At 35.7% G+C, this 20344-nt stretch overlaps 1 pseudogene; it reads left to right on the top strand.

Moving 5' to 3' along the window:
• The first annotated feature begins 2801 nt into the window (after window positions 1-2801).
• The window catches only part of LOC108487788 (probable auxin efflux carrier component 8), a 54419-nt pseudogene continuing 36876 nt past the window's right edge, over window positions 2802-20344 (top strand).

The raw sequence follows: 20344 nt of genomic DNA, 5'->3' as shown, positions 1-20344 counted from the left end.
ATCATTAAACCTGTTCATGGGCCGGATCACCTTTCCAAAACTTGAAGGCCTATAAAAATGAGAGGTTTGGACAAAAATACGATGTCAAAAAAATAGGCTTGAGTAAAATTTAAGGCCTAATTTTATATATGGGTCAAGCCTTGAATAAGTTTTTTGGCCCGAGTTTAGCCCGAATATATTATGTTATGAAAATTAAGTATATTAATTATATATGTTAAATAATAATTAAATATATTTATATTAAATCACTAGCCTAATAACAATAAAACTCATTATCTAAAACCTAAAAAGAATTTACCCAACTAAATAACCCAACCCAAAATATAAAATTTTAGAAATTATATTTAATATAATAAAGTATTTATTATATTTATTGTAGTATGTTTTTTAATATAAATACATTTTAATGTGTTAGAAATCTTTATTTTAGCATTTTTAGTGTATTTATCGCATTATATTTTTTAAAAAAATATTTTTAAATAAAAATTAATCTAAAATATTAAATATGGGCAGGGTGGCTCGAGCCTAGATTTACCTTTTATAAATTGGGTCAAGCTTGGGAAAAAAAAGTAAGCCCATTTTTTGAATGGAGCTCGGGCTTGAAAAATTGATCTAGATACCTTATATTGGTCCATCCCAAACTTGGTCTAGCCTATGAGCACCTCTAATTGTTATGTTATTATTAACTTATAGTGCATGTGATTTATGCACTGATAGTGCACTAGATATTCTTCCAAAATACAAAGCACAATATATTCATGTCTCTATTGCTATTGGATACTAAATCAAGTGGATTTGTTGATCAAAGAAAGAAGTTAGGAAAGATAGAGGAATATATTCATGTCATAGGTGGAGATAATGAAAGAGAAAATGGGGCAAACTTAATTAGCTATTTTTGGGGATTTTATACGTGGAACATAACAATAAAAAAAGGAAGCATAGTATCAATCTTGATCAAGAATGAATCGATAAAGGAATAGATGTTGAGGATCTATATGGAGGTAGTTGTCAAGAAACAGTGGTAAGTGAAGCAATTATTTGAGATGAATGAGACCTTAATACACGAACACTAGATTGGGATACTTCATGGTTATTTTTAATTAATGCAGGTTTAAATTTTTTAGAATCAACACAACCAATTAAGTCAGGATTGAATCCGTAAAAGGATGAAAATATATATAGTGGGCTTGAAACTAATGGAACAAATGGTGATGAGTTACCCAAAATATAATTGAAAAGAGTAGCAGTCCATAATTAAAAATAAGGAAAATGAAGAGCTTTGAAGAGATTGAGGATACACTTTGGTTGAGATTAATTGTCAAAATTTGAGTGAAAAGAGCAGACAGAGGAAAGGAAAAAGGTGTGGTTGTCGATTAACAAAAGTGAGAAATATACAAATAAGTCCTTTACTAATTTTGATATTCAAAATCATAGAATAATTTTATAAAAAAAAACACAAAGGAGGCTTGAAAGGTCACCAAACTCATTAAATTATTGATAAATTATGATGATTATCTAATTATCAATGAACTGATTAATCTTGTAAACCAATAATAGAATTAAAGTATATATAAAGTGGTTATTTTGCGAATCTATGCATAACTTGTTTTTCAAATCTAATGTTTTAGTGTAGATTGTGAAACCACGTGATTCTTACATTAAAAATTGAGAGGTTAAATAGTGAAAATTAAGTTGAATGCTTCATAAAGATAATTCTTTCTTCTCTCAATCTTTTCTTAATAGTGAAAAGTGAAAGAGATACAAAATTTTGGGTTGAAGGGATTTTTAGCTTCCAATAGATGATAGAGTTAGGGAATTAATCATCATTTAGGTTAAAAATAAATTTACAATGAATTTAAATATTATTAAGCACAACGGGATATTATTAAAGAGAGCTAGACGTAAAAAAAATTCTAAATTGTGATGGTCTATGTGTATGCATGATAAGAGTTTGCTAAATAGAAAAACTATCGAATGAGATATCAAGGCTTAAAAACCCTATTTGAGAGCAATGGTGATGAACAATGTGTACGAATTGTGTGATATTGATGAGTAGAAGAACCATGTAATAAGATATTAGAGACTTTTATTGTTTGATCGGGGATGGAAAGAAAATGGTGTAGTGAAGATTTTGCAAATGAGCCTAATTTTATGAATTTATTTATGATGGGGTGCTCATGAATTTATTAATAAAAGGATTATTGTTGCTTCTTGATGCATCAATCTTTAGGTTTGACCATGAAATTTGTAAGATATATTTAAAGAAATAGATATGTAGAGGTATAAAGTTGGTAATGTATGTTCTCATTTTATTTTATTTCATGAATGAAAGATTATAGTAAAGCCAGTGTGGAGTGATCAAACATGTCCATGTAGAGTTTTTGTGTTGTTATGTGTTTTGTTTCTTGTTGTGACTTGTACTAGTTTTTATATCGTGTTAAATAGTGTTTTATTATTCTTCATCTTGAGCATTTTTACTTCTCAAGCCTTATACACTGTAAGCTATCAAGTCAGGGCTTTATGTATAGTGCCTATCTTGTTCAATAAAGTGAATTATTGAAAAATTAAAGAATTATAATAAAATGACATAATGACAAATTTATGTCTTAATATTTACACTTTGGTTATTTCTCTTTTTACTTTACCCATTAAATCTCCAAAAGAATTATAAATATACCAATAATTAATTATTAAGTAATTTTACTCAATGAGAATGTGAATAGCGATAGTCTTTACTAAGGTTATACGATCAAAGCAGTACATTTTAAAAGAAAAAATCGTTCAATAATAACTAGTTTACCATGATTTCTCCAGTAGATATCTACCATGTTTTTGCAGCCACTGCTCCTTTATACTTCGCCTTGATTTTGGCTTACATTTCTGTGACATGGTAGAAGCTTTTTACACCACAACAATATGCAGGCATAAACAAGTTCATAGCTAAATTCTCAATCCCACTACTATTTTTCCAAGTGATCTCAAAAACCAACCTTCACAAGATGAACATTAAACTCATACTTGCTGACTTTCTTCAGAAAGTATTCACCTTCATTGTTTTGATTGCCATTGGACAACTCTGATCTCGGGGCGGTTAGCCGTCTATCATAACTGGCTTCTCGTTATCGACCTTGCCTAACACTTTGATCCTGGGGATACCGTTGTTAAAGGTGTTGAAGTTGGCTTCTATACAACACATGCAGCCAAGAAGCAGAGGAGCTACCAAAGCCATGCATGTTGTAGCTGAAGATGATGCTATTGTTTTGTTTAGTTTTCTTACTTCAATTAACATTTTGTAATTTAGTTAGATTAAAACCAAGTTGTTAACATACTTGATGTAATTTTTCAATGTTTGAGCTGATAAGTCAGCTTTACAAAGTGTGCAAGTCATGTTTTTTAAGTTTTAAAGTTACTTAGTGGTAGTAGGTAATGTTTAGGTGACAAATTGCTTATTTTTGACCAGCTTATGTCTGGTATATGTATTGGCATTATGCCATCTTTCAAAGTTAATGAAAATTCATCAGAATTCTTCATCTAATTCTCTCTTAATTTTTTGCTTTCTTTTTGTTCTTCAAGCTCGATTCTATTTTTAGATTGCTACAACAAGTATCGAGCCTTCAAGATCTTTGTTATCAGTTCTAAAAATTGGTATCTAGAGCTCATTTCTTAGTGGACCTGTCATTTTTCATTCCTCAAAATCATGTCTTCATCGGGTTTCTCTCCAGCTGCACCACTACCACATTTGGGTAGTAAAGATGAGAACCTACCTGCAGGCATTCGACTTGTGGGAAGTAGCTAAGTTGGATGTTGAACTAGCACCTCTAAGAGCCAATCCCACTGTGGCTCAAATTAGGCAACACACAGATGAAAGAACCAAGAGACACAAGGCAATGTCTTGCATGCAAAACAGTGTGTCTGATATGATTTTCAAAAAGGATCATAGTGATACGTGATATTCGTGATAGGTTTTAAAAATTTATAATTAATCGTTCTTGAAACTAACTATTATCACGATGAAGGCAAGTGTACCTATCGAACAGTAGTATAGCTTTAGCAAGACCGGATTGTCGAACCCAAAGGAACCAAGAGTACTAGTAATTACTTTCTTTTTATTATCTAGCCTAAAAATTAAGAGATTTGTTTATATAAACTAATTAACTAAACTAAGGGTGCACAGAGAGAAAATTGAGGAAAAGCTTTTGGGAAAACTCGATTGATTAAGACAATACCCAAGGAAAAATCCACCTAGACTTCACTTGTTATTTGACTCTGAACCAGACGATTTATTCATTTGACTTGATCCGTAAAAATCCCTAAGTTATATTATTATCTCTCTCGGGACTAATAACGTCTAACCCTAAGTTGATTAATTGAAATCTCTTTCTAATTAACACCCTAGTGTTGCATTAACTCAATATATGGACTCCCTTATTAGGTTTCACCCTAATCCGGCAAAATCTTGTCACCCTATCTCTAGGCATGCAATCAACCGCTTAATTACGAAAAATTTACTCTTAGACAGGGACTTTTGCTCCTCTGAATAAGCGCATTAACTTGAATCAATATCCTGGAATATTTAAAATAAGAATTAAGAACACATAATTTAGAACAAGTCAAATATTTATCAGGCAATTCAGATAATAATAACAAGATCTGTCTTAGGTTTCATTCCCCTTAGGTATTTAGGGGGTTTAGTTCATAATTATGAAAGAAAACATCTCAAAAGAATAAAGATAACAAAACATAAAGAAAACCCAAAACTCCTGAAGGAAATTGAAGGGAGATCTTCAGTCTTGATGATGAATCCGGCTTCTGAGATGGATCAATCGGCTTTTCTTGAGTAATTCCTTGCCTCCTCCTCCGTGTGTCTATTCTAAGTGCCTCCTCAGGTGTTTAAATAGGCTTTAGAATGCCTAAAAGCCCTCAAGAGTGGCCTTTTCTGAATAGAACTAAACTTGGGCTCGACAGGGACACGCCCGTGTGCGATTTCTCCAATCCGTGTTCAAGGCTGTTACATAGGCACGGGCGTGTGGTCTACCCGTGTAAGTCGTACTTCGATTCTGCCAAATGGACACGGTCATGCGGCTTACCTGTGTGAGGAAGTCCAGGCCATGTTGATTTCCCATGTTGGTCCATTTTCTCCATTTTTTTCCCTTTTCTCGCTCTTTTTACTCTCCTATGCTCACCTAAGTATAAAACATGAAATTAAAGGATTAGGAGCATCGAATTCACCAAATCTAAGGAGAATTCATCCATAAATATGCTAAGCATAGGATAAAAATATGTATAAATTACGGTTTATCAAATACCCACACACTTAAACATTTGCTTGTCCTCAAGCAAAATTCTCAACTCACAATCAAAATAAATTCTTCTTAACTTATAACCCCTATCGATAATATATCAAAATAAACCATAAGTAATCATACATTGAGAATTCAACTAGAAAAACATCAAAGTTTCAAACATTCCAAGTTGAGCGTTTTATCACGAAAACATAGGTGTCTCCCCTCATCTAAGTGATTACCTTTGATTCAAAATATCACAAAGTTTAACATCCTCACTAAAGCTTCGCTAAAATCACTCGAGGTGTTTTAAGGACAATAAATGAAGCACTCATTAGTCAATATGAAAAGTTATTACCATAGGCTTGCATGAAAATCAAATCTCCACTACTTTATATTGAGATGATACATTAATCAAAAGGTCTTTAGAGGGTTGTAACGTGGCTTTAGTTAGGGGGTGTGGTCACAAGCTGAAAGAGAAGGTTAGAATCGAGATTGAATTGAAAAATTACCTAACTAGAAAAATAACTAATCATCAATTAAAAACAAGTGAGCTTCTTCTCAGATTATGGGATTAAACACTTAAGCTCAAAAACAATAAATTACAACTAAAATGTATGTTTTTTTTTAAAAATAAGTCAAACAACATAAGCTAACTATCAAAGATAAAACATAGTTAAGCAATTTATTCAAATCAAATCTTGACAAAAATAGGGGTCAATTTGAGAGGATTTTAACAAAAATGGATTATAGGAAAGGGTAAATCAATAAATGGCTTGTTAGGATCAAAGTGGGTTCACTAATGGTTAATTATGAAGGTAGGCTTTTATGGAGTGAGTGGGTTAAACCTAAGTTCCTTTATCATCTCGACATATCAAATCAAAGGTGTGGTCTTGACATGCATAATCAGGCAAGTTCTAGAATAACAAATCAATATTGACGCACTCAAAGCAACAATAAAAGTGAGTGTTGTAGGCCAATTTTGGCCTATAAAATAACAAACCCACTTAACCCAAACCAATATCAGACCCAAAACGAAGCCCAATAAACAACAAAAAAATTAAACAAATCAACCCACCCTAAAAATAAAATAAAATGAACCCAATTTCTAAGGCCCAATATGCAAACCCCTAGCCCAAATCACAAACCCAACTAGCCCACAACCTATATTCAGAAATCAGAAACCCTAGCCGCAAGCCTCAACCACCCTCTACAACTGCCCTCTGCCACCATCTGCTCCACCGCCACGGTCGCATCACCACCGCCCACTTGCACCTGCAAGAAAAGACAGTAAGAAATAATAATAAAATTTGTAAAATGATGGCTATAAAAAGCCATTCAAAAATCATGTAAAGGGTTTTTTTTTTCGCTCCAACAAAATAAAAAAGAGAATACAAAGAATAGATTTCAATTAAAAAAAAAAGTAACAAGCAATCAAGAACAGATTCGTGGTGCAAAGGTCCATTTTTGTTTACCTTTCTCTTTATTTTTCAGCATATATATATATATATATATATATATATATATATATACATATTTCTTTATATTTCTTCCTAAAAAACAGCATATATATATAGATATAGATAAAAAAAAAAAAAAATATATACCTTTTTAATTTTCCGGCGGCGCGACGGCGATCCCTTCGCCGGATTCTAGGTTCATCTAGAGAGGAATGAGAGAACCCCCCCTTTTTTTCTGAAACAAAGAAAAAAATGAAATTTTAACAAAAAACTTTGCTTTGTATAGAGGACTAAAATGACGTCGTTTTGGTCTGGGACTTTAAACCCCAAAACAACATCGTTTTGACTTGGACCGGATCGACCCGACCTGACCCGCCTAGGATCTGCGTGTTTTTTAACGGAAGGGCTAATTGCGCTTTTAGCCCTTTCGCTTTTTTATTACTTTGCAATCAAGTATTTTTTGTTTTTTTAATTTTGCCCTGTAATTTATTTTGACCTTCAATTTAGTCCTTCTTGGTGCTTTGCGTTTTGGGAGGAGGGGATATTGCTCGTTTTGGTCCTCCCTTGTTATCCGCGTGCCCAAATTGGTCCTTCTCTTCTTTATTTATTTTCAAATTGCCCCCAAACTTCCATATTAGTTTCAATTTAGTCCTTTTTCGCATCAATTTGTCTAACACTATTATTTTTATTTTTATTTTTATATTATTATTATTATTATTATTATATATTAGTGTATATTTTTATTATATACGTATATGTATTTATATTTACACATAGTATTATTTTTTAATTACTTTATTTTAATATTTTTATTATATTACATTTGCTTTTTGTATTTCAATATTATTACTATTATTATTATTATTATTAATATTAGTGTATATTCTTATTATATATTATATATATATTAATATATAATACTATTTTTAATTACTTTATTTTAACATTATTATTATATTTACTTTTTTGTATTTCATTATTATTGCTAGTATTATTATTATTATTATTATTAATATTAGTGTATGTTTTATTATATAGGTATATATATATTTTACATATAGTATTATTTTTAATTAATTTATTTTAATATTATTATTATATTATGTTTATTTTTTTGTATTTCATTATTATTTCTAGTATTATTATTATTAATATTAGTATATGTTTTATTATATATGTATATATATATTTATATATAGTATTTTTTAATTACTTTATTTTAATATTATTATATTATATGCCTTCCTTTATTTATTTATTGTTTTATTATTAACTAATTATCATTATTAATTATTATTTATTATTGTCCTTGTTAACATGTCATCATTTTATTAATCTATGATCGTTACTATTGATAATATTTTATTATTTTCTACTTTGACTTGTCGTGTCATTATTATTATTATTTCGTTCTTATTCGTCTATATATTAATATTATTGTTATTTTTTATTCTAATATTTTATTTTAATATTTTTTCATTAATTGTATCATCGTGTGCATTATTTACAAATTCCTGTTGCGAATAATATTATTTTTTATGCTTTTAATTAATTTTTAATAAATAAGGCAACGTATCGATTTCAACACCAAGTCACTGATTTCATTGCTATGTTGGGTGAATATCATTGGCTTGTGTTAAAAATGAGACGTCCTTCTAAAAAACCAAAATTTCAAATTCTCGTAGTTCAATCAGATCGCGATTAAATATTAAATTAAACTTGTATTTTTGAGAATTAAGACAACGCGTGTTTAACAAGATACCAATTTTGGGCGTCGCGAGGGTGTTAATACCTTCCTCGTGCGTAACCGACTCCCGAACCCTATTTCTCTCTAGATCTTCGCGTAAACCCAAATTCGGCCTTCATTTTTGTTAAAAAATAAATTTTCTTTTTTTAAAAAAAGAGGATTTATTAAGTGTCCGATCACACCTAAAAAAAAAGATCGGCGGCGACTTCTTTTCTTTTTAAAACCGAAATTCCATTTTCAAATTTTCAAATAATCGCCTCAACTAGCGACCAAAGCGAAATTTTTACGTCGCTACAGTTGGCGACTCCGCTGGGGACATCTTTTGAGAGTCGAGTCTAGAATTAAACGTGTGTTGTCAAAATTTTCAAAATTCCTTGTTTGAATTAATATTTAGTCGTGATCCTTAAATTTTGTTTTTGAAAAGTCATGTATTTGCATCATGTTGTAAATATTCTTCTAACTTGTTTTTGTCTTGTTGTTTTTCAGCTCTAAGTTTGTATGGTTTTAGTTTTTTAGTTTAGTTTTTAAATAAAACGTAAAGGTTTGTAAGTTTCTCCCTACACACCGTGCATTTGCATTTTTGCATAACATAAGCTCTATACCCGGGCTCCGTCCGCTTAAGTGGAAGTAAACGTTATGCCTTCGTGAGTTAACTCGTCCCTCTGTATAGGCTAGTGAATACTTCCGGGTTACATACGACTTATGCTTTCGTGAGTTAACTTGTCCCTCCGTATAGGCATAAGTAAATGTAATCCCTCAAATTGAACTCGTGAGCCTGTGATGGGCTACAACCGAGGCTTCGTACTAGTCTTAGTAGACGATAGTACGAACAATTTGAGTACCTGTCTAAGACTGAAACCGCATGTAGTGAACCATATAAGCCACCTAATTAGAGCCATGCCAAACCTCTGTCCGCTAATAGTCACCAAAATAAGTACACGGGAGAAACACCTTTTGCCTTTCATTTCCTTTACATTTTCACTGTTTATGCAAAAGAATTGAATTGGGTAACTTTATTTGTTGAAGTTTCCATAGTTTTTCTCAGTTCATATTTGTTGTGATTACTATCCATTGTTTGTCTTTATTTTTATTTTTCATTATGCATTATAAGCATCTTGATTAGAAAGGTGTTGATTAGAGATTGGTTGCCAAAAACAGGTTTCTGATGGAGGAGTCAATTACGCAAGTAACCGAAAAAAATGTCGTTGTTCGAGACTGGTCTTTGAAAACCCAGAAAGCAAAATGGGGAAATTTAATGGAAGGATGTATCTCCAATCTTCCCGAACATGTAACTTCAAACGTTCGTCAAAATAACCTCGAAGACTTGACTCAGATTTGGAAACAATGGGACTCAGATACTAGGGGGATTTTCACTGAAAAGTACGGGGATATAGCTCACTTGATCGCCGTCAATGTAGACGAACAGTTGATTCAAGCCATGGTTCGATTCTGGGACCCAGCATACCAATGTTTCACTTTCAATCAGAAAGATATGACTCCAACCATAGAAGAGTATGCTGCCTTGCTTCGTGTTGACAACGTACACTTCAACAAGATATATGTGAAAGAGCCCAAACCAATGACTTTCAAGAAAAAGCTAGTGAGGTTGACGGGAATAACCGATATATGGGCTGAAACACAGATAAAGAAAAAGAATGAAGTCAGTTGTGTTCCGTGGTTTTCTCTGCGAAACTTAGTTCAAAACCATCCAGATATTGCGAAGAGAGTGGATCTGTTTGATTTGGCCATTTACGGATTAATTGTCTTCCCAAAAGTTCTCGGGCATATAGAAGTCGCGATAGTGGATTTTTTCGAAAGATTGAAGCAAGAGATCAATCCCGTCCCAGCTATCTTAGCCGAGACTTTTATATCTCTAAGTTGTTGTAGGAGGAAAGGGGAAGGACGTTTTATCAAATGCGCACAGTTACTTAATGTCTGGATTCTAAGCCATTTCTGGAAAGTGGAGCGCACACCTTTCCACATGTTTTCAAAAACATTCACCCCATTGAAAGCTTACCTTGAGAAAGATTGGCCAAAGGATGTCACTGAACAGCATTGGGTTTCAGTTTTTTAGAACCTTCGTACCAAAGATATAACCTGGAGAGCACCATGGATCCATCCTTCAGTTCTATTATACAAATGTGGGAGCCAAGATTGGGTGCCTTTACTAGGACTATGGGGAGGAATTGGATACACTCCGTTAATGGTTCAAAGATAATTTGCTTCACGACAGTTCATACCTGCTACCGGAGGATTGGCACAATTAAAGTTCGCCTTTACGGGTGAAGGCTACATGAAAAGAGTCCGAGATACTGCAAAGTCTTGGAAGGAAATTCACCTAATGGAGTTAGCCCTTTATGCTGATACTATCACTCAGGATTATGACTTATGGAGAAAACGACGAGTGAATAGTCAATAAATCTTACTGACGAGTTACACTTTCCAGAATCCTTTCTCAGAAGAAATGCCATCCGAGCTGGAAGTAGCGAGACGTGAATTCGAATGTGAAAAGTCCAAGCTGTTACGGGATATTAGTTCTCTTCAAGAGAAAAACTACCAGCTGAAGATCGGGGTTCAAATTGAAGAATCCAAAACCAGAAAGTTTAAAAAGAAGCTGAGATCGTGAGAAACGACTTAAGGGACCTTCATTTGGAAAATAAGAAATTAAGAAACACTATAAAAAATAGTGCTTTGGGCAAGTCGTCAGTAGAATGGAAGGAAGAAATTAGCAATATAAAAGGTGGGATGAAATTCTGGAAAGGGAAAGCAAAGAAAGAAGAGGAAAAAGCTGCACGTGCTATGATAGAGTTAAGGAAGAAGAATGCTGAGTATGAAACTGTGTCTGCAGAATTTGTGACTAGTCAGTCTAAACATCAAGAGCTAAGAGGGAAAGTACAAGATTTAGAAAATACACTGCAAGCTCAACAGCAACAGTTGGATAATCTCCTAAAAGCCCTGGAAGAAAAGAATAGTCAGTACGATAGAGACACTCACGTCTACGAAAGAGCTCTCTAAGAAAAAGAAATGCAACTCGACTTTTTGATCAACGAAATTCGCAAGGCGGCTATGCAAGTCGTGCAATCATCAGATGAAGCCGAAGCTCTCAATTGCCAATTCTATTCGAGTCAAAAATCAAGCATATCAGAATTCTTAGAGCGAGTGAAGAAACAAGGCAATGTGGCTAGAAAATTTATGTAGCTGTTGAATCAAAGATAGTGAAACGTTTTGTAATAGACTCTTTTGATTAATGAAATGCCTAAGTAGGGGCCATCTTGGAATCAACACCAAATTCTTGCATATTCATTCATAAATAACATTCATTTGTCATTCATCCATTCATCTGTTCATTCCATGTACATATCACCATAATCATTCACTGAGGCTAAAACCGTATAATCCGCAGTTGCGACACTCCAAGTCTGGAATCATGCCATTCTTATAGGACGCGCTGAAAAGCTAGAATTATGGAAGCCGAGTTCAATGGAAGAATTGAAAGGATGGAAAGGACCCAAAGAGAATTGCAAGAGCAGTTGACCAAGTCACAACAGGAAGCAAGAGATCTGATGTTAAGATATCAAGAGGAATCGTTCGAGCAAAGAGATTAGATGGCCAAAATGATGGAGATGATGACAGCTTTGGTCAAAGGAAAATGACCTATCCAGAGCCCTGACACTATGAAACCTCAGCCAAGAACTAATCATGATCAGGATCCGCTCTATCCCCCAGGATTCACTCCACCTCATGCACATGTAATGCAAAGAGAATGTCCTCGAGGAGAACCTGCAAGCTTGGAGCAACGAACCGTACCCCCTGCTCATCTAGGGCAAGGTATATTCATATCGAACCCCGGAGCTAATCTTGCTAATCCCAATGTTCTAGATTTGGATGATCCGGTAAAAATAGCCAGGTTGAAAATGGATGATCATGATGCCCAGGATAAGTATAGGAGCTTGGAAGAAAGGCTCAAGGCGATAGAAGGTGCTGAAACCTTCTCTGCACTAAGTGCCAAAGAGCTTAGTTTGGTGCCCGATCTGGTTCTGCCTCCAAAATTTAAAGTGCCAAATTTTAAAAAATATGATAGAACGAAATGTCCAAAGGCGCATCTTGTCATGTTTTGCAGGAAGATGACTGGTTACGTAAATGAAGATAAATTGCTAATACACTATTTCTAAGATAGCTTGGTCAGATCGGCCTTTTGATGGTATAATCAACTTAGTAGAGAAAGGATCCGATCATGTAAAGACTTGGCATCAGCATTTTGTGAACAATACAAGCATGTATCTGACATGGTGCTTGATCAGCTAACTTTACAGATGATGGAAAAGAAGCCGACGGAGACTTTTAGGCAATACGCGCAAAGGTGGAGGGATATCTCGGCTCAAGTAGAACCCCCATTGACTAAAACTGAAATAACGGTCCTCTTCATCAAAACTTTGAAAGCACCGTTTTATGATAAGTTGGTAGGAAGTGCCACGAAAGACTTCGCAGATATTGTAATATTCGGGAAACTTATAGAAAATGCCATCAAGAGTGAAAGGATGGAAAGTTTCGAAAGCTCGAAAAGGGCAGCACCTGTAAAGAAAAAAGAGGCAGAAGCCCATATGGTGGGAACTGAGAGCCAACATACTTCTAATCCTTACCCAGTCCAGCCACGACCTCGATATCGCCCACCTCCAAACTTTTATTATCCTTCCCAAAACCCTTACTATCAAACACCTCCTCCTTACCCCGTCTACGCCACAGATAACCAAAGACCATTTTCCATGTTCCCACCAAATGCCATGCCTATTCAAAACCAACCCAAAAATGATCAAAGACCGACAAGACCCAATCCTGAAAAACCCCAGTTCACCCCAATTCCAGTGTCATACGAGAGCTGTACCCAAAAATGTTGGAAAAATAATTAATATCCCCACATTATATGGCGCCCCTGAAGCCTCCATACCCAAAATGGTACGATCCTAATGCTAATTGCATGTACTACGCTGGAAACCAGGAGCATTCTACAGAAAATTGTTTGGCCTTTAAAAGGATGGTTCAAGGTCTTATTGATGCAGATATTCAACGATTTGATGGTGCTGGTAATACGGCTAGAAATCCGCTCCTTAACCATACTGAAGGGAACGTGAGCGCGGTGACAAAAGAAGACAGGTGGTGTGCCAAAAGTTGTGTTTCTAAAATAAAGACACTACTGCGAAAGATTTGGGAGGTAATGGTTGAAAAAGGGTTGTTCTTTCATCCCAACAGAATTTTCAAAGAAGGAAATAAAAAATGTCAATGTTTTTGTGATTTTCATGGGATCGAGAGGCATGACATCCAATCTTATGAAGGATTCAGAAAACTACTTCAAGACATGATGGACAACAAGGAAGTCGAGATCTTTAACAAAATGAAAGAGGCCGATGAAGGAGAAGTATGCACTTCTGATAATCAATCATCGGGTTTCCTTTATAGTGCCGATCGACCATTGGTGATTTATTACGATGAAAAAAAGGAGCAAGTGAAACCAAAGATGATAATTGAAGTACCATTTCCTTTCCCTTACAAAGACAACAAGGCAGTACCATAGAAATATGACGTCAACATTATCATACCTGAAAGTGAAAAATCCAAAGTCACTGTCGGAAATGTTGGCGAAGTAGGACACTTCACTCGCAGCGGGAAGTGTTATTCTAAAGAGGTCGAACTAATAAAAAAGACTAATGACTCAAAGCAGAAAGGAAAGGTACCGATGCACGAGGCCGAGGTCGAACTTGAGACTCCATCCGAACAAGAGGTTAAAAGGCCTGTGGATGAAGAAGAAGCACATGAATTCTTGAAGTTCATCAAGCATAGTGAATATAACGTCGTAGAACAGTTAAGTAAACAACCGGAACGAATCTTGATATTATGCCTACTGTTGAATTCAGAACCACATCGGAATGCTTTGCTAAAAGTGTTAAATCAAGCTTACATGGCAAGTAATATATCGTCGAAAAACTTGATAGGTGGGTGAATAACCTGAACGCGGATAATTTTATTACTTTTAATGATGAAGAAATACCGCCAAATGGTAAGGGCTCCGTAAAAGCATTGTATATCACAACCCGTTGGAAGGGTTATATAATACTAAATGTGCTCATTAACAACGAGTCAGCACTCAATGTCATGCCTTTGGCCACGCTTTCTAGAATTCCAATTGATATATCTTATCTGAGGCCTTGTCACTCTACAGTAAGAGCATTTGATGGGACAAGACGAGAAGTCATAGGAAAAATCAAAATTCTTCTGGAAGTGGGCCCCTATATATATGACATCGAGTTTCAGGTCATAGACATCACGCCTTCGTATAATTGCCTTTTAGGAAGGCCTTAGATCCACTCTGCTGGGGTAGTTCCTTCATCTCTCCATCAAAAAGTGAAGTTTATCATGGATGGTCTTTTGGTCACTGTTGTGGGTGAGGAAGACATTGTCGCATCTATCTCTACTGATACACCATACCTCGAAGTAAGCAAGGATGTAGTAGAATGTTCCTTCCGTTCCTTCGAATTCATCAATGCTACGTTCGTTGCTGAAGGAAATAAGATTCCCATGCCTAAGCTGTCAAGGAATACCAAGATGGGAATTAAGCTGACTGTGGGAAAAGGGAGCCCGAGCGAGGAAAGGTTTGGGAAGATATCAGCAAGGGATAGTTAGAGCTCTAAAACCAGTGCCCCACAAGGCTCGATACGGTTTAGGGTTCGAACCGGATATGCGACAAGTAAGAAAATAGTTGCAGAAAGATCGAGAAAGGCGGATTGCAAGAGTCTTAGGCCGAGAATTAGAATGGGAGCCCATAACGTACCCTCCTTTGTCAAAAACATTTACGTCTGCAGGAATGATACACCCTGGGCAAGATAATCCATGAAGCACACTGTTATTAATTGAAAGGGGTCTTCAGAATGTCAGTATAAATGTCATTGACAGAGGAAATGATGCAATTAAAGATGTTTCAATGATACGCCCTTGTCTTCCTGGATTTGTTTTGAAAAATTGGACTGTTGTGGATCTCCTTGTAGTTTCTAAGTCTTCTTCAGAGTAATGCTCAATGTTAACACCCTCCTTTTTGTGTGTCCCTAAGTAATAGTAGGGATTCTTTTGTAAGAGCTTATGATTTGCTCTATCATTTAAATGAACATTAATGAAGATGCATTTTGTCATGGTCTTTTCATCCTCATTAATTTCATAATTTTTCCCTCTTCTCACAGCCTGTCATTGTATATATCTCACATCATGCTATAATATTATGCTTGTTGGTCCCAATACTTTGATACTCTTCTATAGTTTTCTTTTCCATTCAACTTTCAGGTGCTCAGATATCAATAATATGAACAAACCCGTTATAAATCTTGAAATCAATTTCGAGAAAGCTATTTTTTTAGAAGAGTTCGAAGCTGAGGAAAATGTTGAAGACTATGTCTCGTCTCCTGACTTACTAAGAAGGGTAGAACAAGAAGATAAACATATTCTACCTCATCAAGAATCTGTTGAGATAATAAATTTGGGAAATGAAGAAAAGAGGCAAGAAGTGAAGATTGGGACCTCCATTTCAGATAATACCAGACATGATTTGATCGCTTTGCTTCATAAGTACAAATATGTATTTGCATGGTCGTATCAGGACATGCCAGGATTGGATGAGGATGTAGTGGTCCATAGACTCCCACTGAGACCAGAATGCAAACCCATTCAACAGAAGCTAAGACGAATGAGACCTGAAATGCTGTTAAAAATAAAATAAGAAGTCAAGAAACAATTCGATGTTGGCTTCCTACAAGTCTCCAAGTACCCACAATGGGTAGCTAACATTGTCCCAGTACCGAAGAAAGATGGCAAGGTAAGAATGTGTGTGGATTATCGCGATCTGAATCAAGCAAGTCCTAAAGATAATTTTCTTTTGCCACACATCGATACATTGGTGGATAACACAGCCAAACATTCATTGTTTTCGTTCATGGATGGATTCTCGGGTTATAATCAGATAAAGATGGCTCCTGAGGATATGGAGAAAACTACTTTCGTAACAATGTGTGGAACATTCTGTTATTTGGTGATGCCATTCGGATTAAAGAACGCTGGGGCAACATATCAGAGGGCCATGGTGATGTTTCATGACATGATGTACAAAGAAATAGAAGTCTACGTCAATGATATGATTGCCAAATCCAAGAGGGAAAGAGAGCATGTTGGGAACCTCAGGAAGTTGTTCGAAAGACTGAGAAAGTTCCAACTGAAGCTTAATCCAGCCAAATGTACATTTAGGGCTACCTCGGGTAAATTGATAGGCTTCATCGTCAGCGAGAGAGGCATTGAAGTTGATCCAGATAAGATAAAAGCCATACAAGAACTACCACCTCCGCGCACATAAAAAGAAGTCAGAGGATTTTTAGGGAGGTTAAACTATATCGCTCGATTCATTGCTCAACTTACCAACCAGTGTGACCCAATTTTTCAACTCTTTCGAAAACTTAATCCTGGAGAATGGAACGTTGAGTGCCAAATGGCTTTTGACAAGATAAAACAGTATTTTTCTAGTCCGCCGGTGCTAGTATCGCTAACTCTAGGAAGACTGTTAATATTGTATCTGACTGTGTTCGAAAATTCAATGGGTTGCGTACTGGGGCAACATGATGAGTCAGGGAAAAGAGAAAAGGCGATTTACTATCTCAGCAAAAAGTTCACAGAGTATGAGGCAAAGTACTCGTCAATTAAAAAATTCTGTTGCGCTTTGGTTTGGGTAGTTCGGAGGCTCAGGCAATACATGTTGTATCATACGACATGGTTGATTTCAAAGCTGGACCCAATAAAGTACATGATGGAATCACCTACACTCTCAGGAAGAATGGCACTATGGCAGATCCTACTATCAGAATACGACATCGTCTATGTAAGCCAAAAGTCGATAAAAAGTAGTGCAATAGCGAATTTCTTAGCAACTCGAACAACGGAGGAATACGAGCCATTGAGATTTGATTTCCCAGATGAAGACTTGATGTGCATTACAGGAAAAGAATGTGAGTCATCCAAAGAGAAGTCATGGAAGATGAGCTTTGATGGTGCATCGAATACATTGGGGCATGGGATTGGAGCAGTCTTAGTATCACCAGAAGGGAACCATTATCCGTTCACTACCAGGCTAAATTTCTTCTGTACCAATAACATAGCGGAATATGAGGCCTATATCATGGGACTTCGTGCAGCTATTGAACGAAACGTCAAAATCTTAGAGGTGTACGGGGACTCAGCGTTGGTGATATACCAAATCCGTGGAGATTGGGAAGTGAGAGATTCGAAATTAGTCAAATACAGCAATCTAGTGGCAAGACTGATTAAAGAATTCAAAGAAATAACTTTTAATTACTTCCTACGAGAAGAAAACCAATTGGTTGATGCCCTGGCCACTTTGGTTTCAATGTTCAAAGCGAACAAAGAAACAGAAATAATGCCTCTTCATAGCACATTGTTTCAGCATTGAGAAAGAGCCAGATGGATGGCCATGGTTCCATGATATCTTAGAATATGTCAAGAATCAAAAGTATCCCGGACAAGCAAATGAGAACGATAAAAGAACAATAAGAAGAATGGCAGTAGGATTTGTTCTTGATGGGGACATTTTGTACAAAAAAGGAAAAGATCAAGTGCTCTTGAGATGCGTAGATACTATCGATGCTAGAAAAATACTTGAAGATGTCCATGAGGGAATTTGTGGGACACATGCTAATGGTTTTACTATGGCCAGGAAGATTATGAGACTCGGTTATTACTGGGTAACGATGGAAAGTGACTACATTAGTTTTGCACGAAAATGCCACAAATGTCAAATTTATGGTGATAAAATTCATGTAGTCACTTCGCCCCTTCATGTTATGACTTCTCCGTGGCCTTTTTCTATGTGGGGCATGGATGTTATAGGGCCCATTTCCCCAAAAGCTTCTAATGGACACCGATTCATTTTTGTAGTGATAGATTACTTCACAAAATGGATAGAAGCCGCTTCATTTGCTAATGTGACGAAGACTGCAGTTTGCAGGTTCTTAAAAAAAAAATCATTTGTTGATATGATTTGCTTGAAAGAATCATTTCAGATAACGCCTTGAATTTGAACAACAGGATGATGAAGGAAGTGTGTGAACAATTTCAAATAAAGCATCATAACTCATCACCCTATCGCCCGAAAATGAATGGAGCAGTTGAAGCAGCCAACAAGAATATTAAGAATATTATTGGGAAAATGACCAAGACATATAAAGACTGGCACGAGAAGCTACCGTTTGCTTTGTATGCATATCGCACATATGTGCGGACATTTACGGGAGCAACTCCTTTCTCTCTGGTCTATGGAATGGAAGCTATGCTACCCATCGAAGTTGAGATCCCCTCTCTACGAGTCTTAATGGAGTCGAAACTAGAGGAAGCAGAGTGGGTTCGAGCTCGATATGACTAGTTAAATCTTATCGAAGAAAAACATTTGAAGGCAATCTGTCATGGACAGATGTACCAGAAGAGAATGATCGCAGCCTATGACAAGAAAGTACGGCCAAGAAAATTCCACGAAGGAGAACTCGTGCTGAGAAAGATTCTCCCAATACAAAAAGACTTCCGAGGAAAATTGACACCAAATTGGAAAGGACCATATGCCGTAAAGAAGGCTTTCTCAGGTGGAGCTTTGATTCTCACTGAGATGTATGCGAAAGAGTTACCTAACCCAGTGAACTCAGATGCTGTAAAGAAATATTATGCCTAAAAAAAAAATACCAAGGCGAAAACCCGAAAAGGGCGTCTTGATGAACAAAAAAGGATTAGGATGAAAACTTGAGAGGGCGTCCTAATGAAGCAAACCTGGGCTTAAAGAGCAAGGCGATTTGAACAGTGGGTCAAACGGCAAGGCTATAGTATTTGAAGCATCTCTGAAAGCTCGAAATCTTCTCCGTAAGAAGCCATGCTCAAAAAGATTCTTGATTAAGTAACATGGAAGAGATCATGCGTTGAATATCTAGAGCATTTGTATTTACTGAATGTGATTCCCTTTTCTTTATGACACTTTTTTTTACTATCCTTGGTTAACCTTTTTGTTTGTTACCTTCAAAATAAATAAATGAGAAGTATATCTTTTGTACCTACCTGACCATTTTCATGCATCTCATTGTATGATTTATTTGAATAATAAATAGTAAAATGACATACTCTAAACAAAAGAAAGGTTAAGCATTACTCAGATGAGAATTCGATAAGTACGAGCCTCAAAGCAAGGACAAAGTTCAATAGGGGGCAAAAGAGTGGTATCTGAGAAATACAGATTACTCATAAAGTTGGAGAATGGGTACAAAGCCTGAAGAGAAAGTTAAGAATCGAAGCAATGAATGCAGGTCATCACAAGAATCGTGACGAAAAGAGATATATGACAAACAAGTCCAAGGCACATAACATAATCATATAGGCATACATGCATTTAAGACAAGCATGTGCATACCATGATGACATCATGCATGACATATGCAGGTACTCCAGCAGAGCGAGAGGTTTTGATGATATTTGGTATCCTGATATTTTTATTTCTGCTTTTCAAAAAAATCAACTCATATTGCGAGAGGTAAGTTGAGCCTCGGGTCACACGCTGAAGTATTTTTAGTTCCTATCCACTCATATTGCGAGAGGTGAGTTGACCTTCAGGCCACATGCCGAGATATTTTCAATTTCTGTTTTTTAATTTCTTCTTTTTCAAAAAAATTAACTCATATTGCGAGAGGTGAGTTGAGCCTCGGGACATACGCCGAGGTATTTTCAATTTCTGTTTTTCAAAAAAAATCAACTCATATTGCGAGAGATGAGTTGAGCCT

This window comes from Gossypium arboreum, chromosome 10, assembly GCF_025698485.1.
Source record: "Gossypium arboreum isolate Shixiya-1 chromosome 10, ASM2569848v2, whole genome shotgun sequence".
Lineage (NCBI taxonomy): Eukaryota > Viridiplantae > Streptophyta > Magnoliopsida > Malvales > Malvaceae > Gossypium > Gossypium arboreum.
The sequence above is the reverse complement of the archived record's forward strand: the minus strand, read 5'-3'. Positions and strand labels throughout refer to the sequence as shown.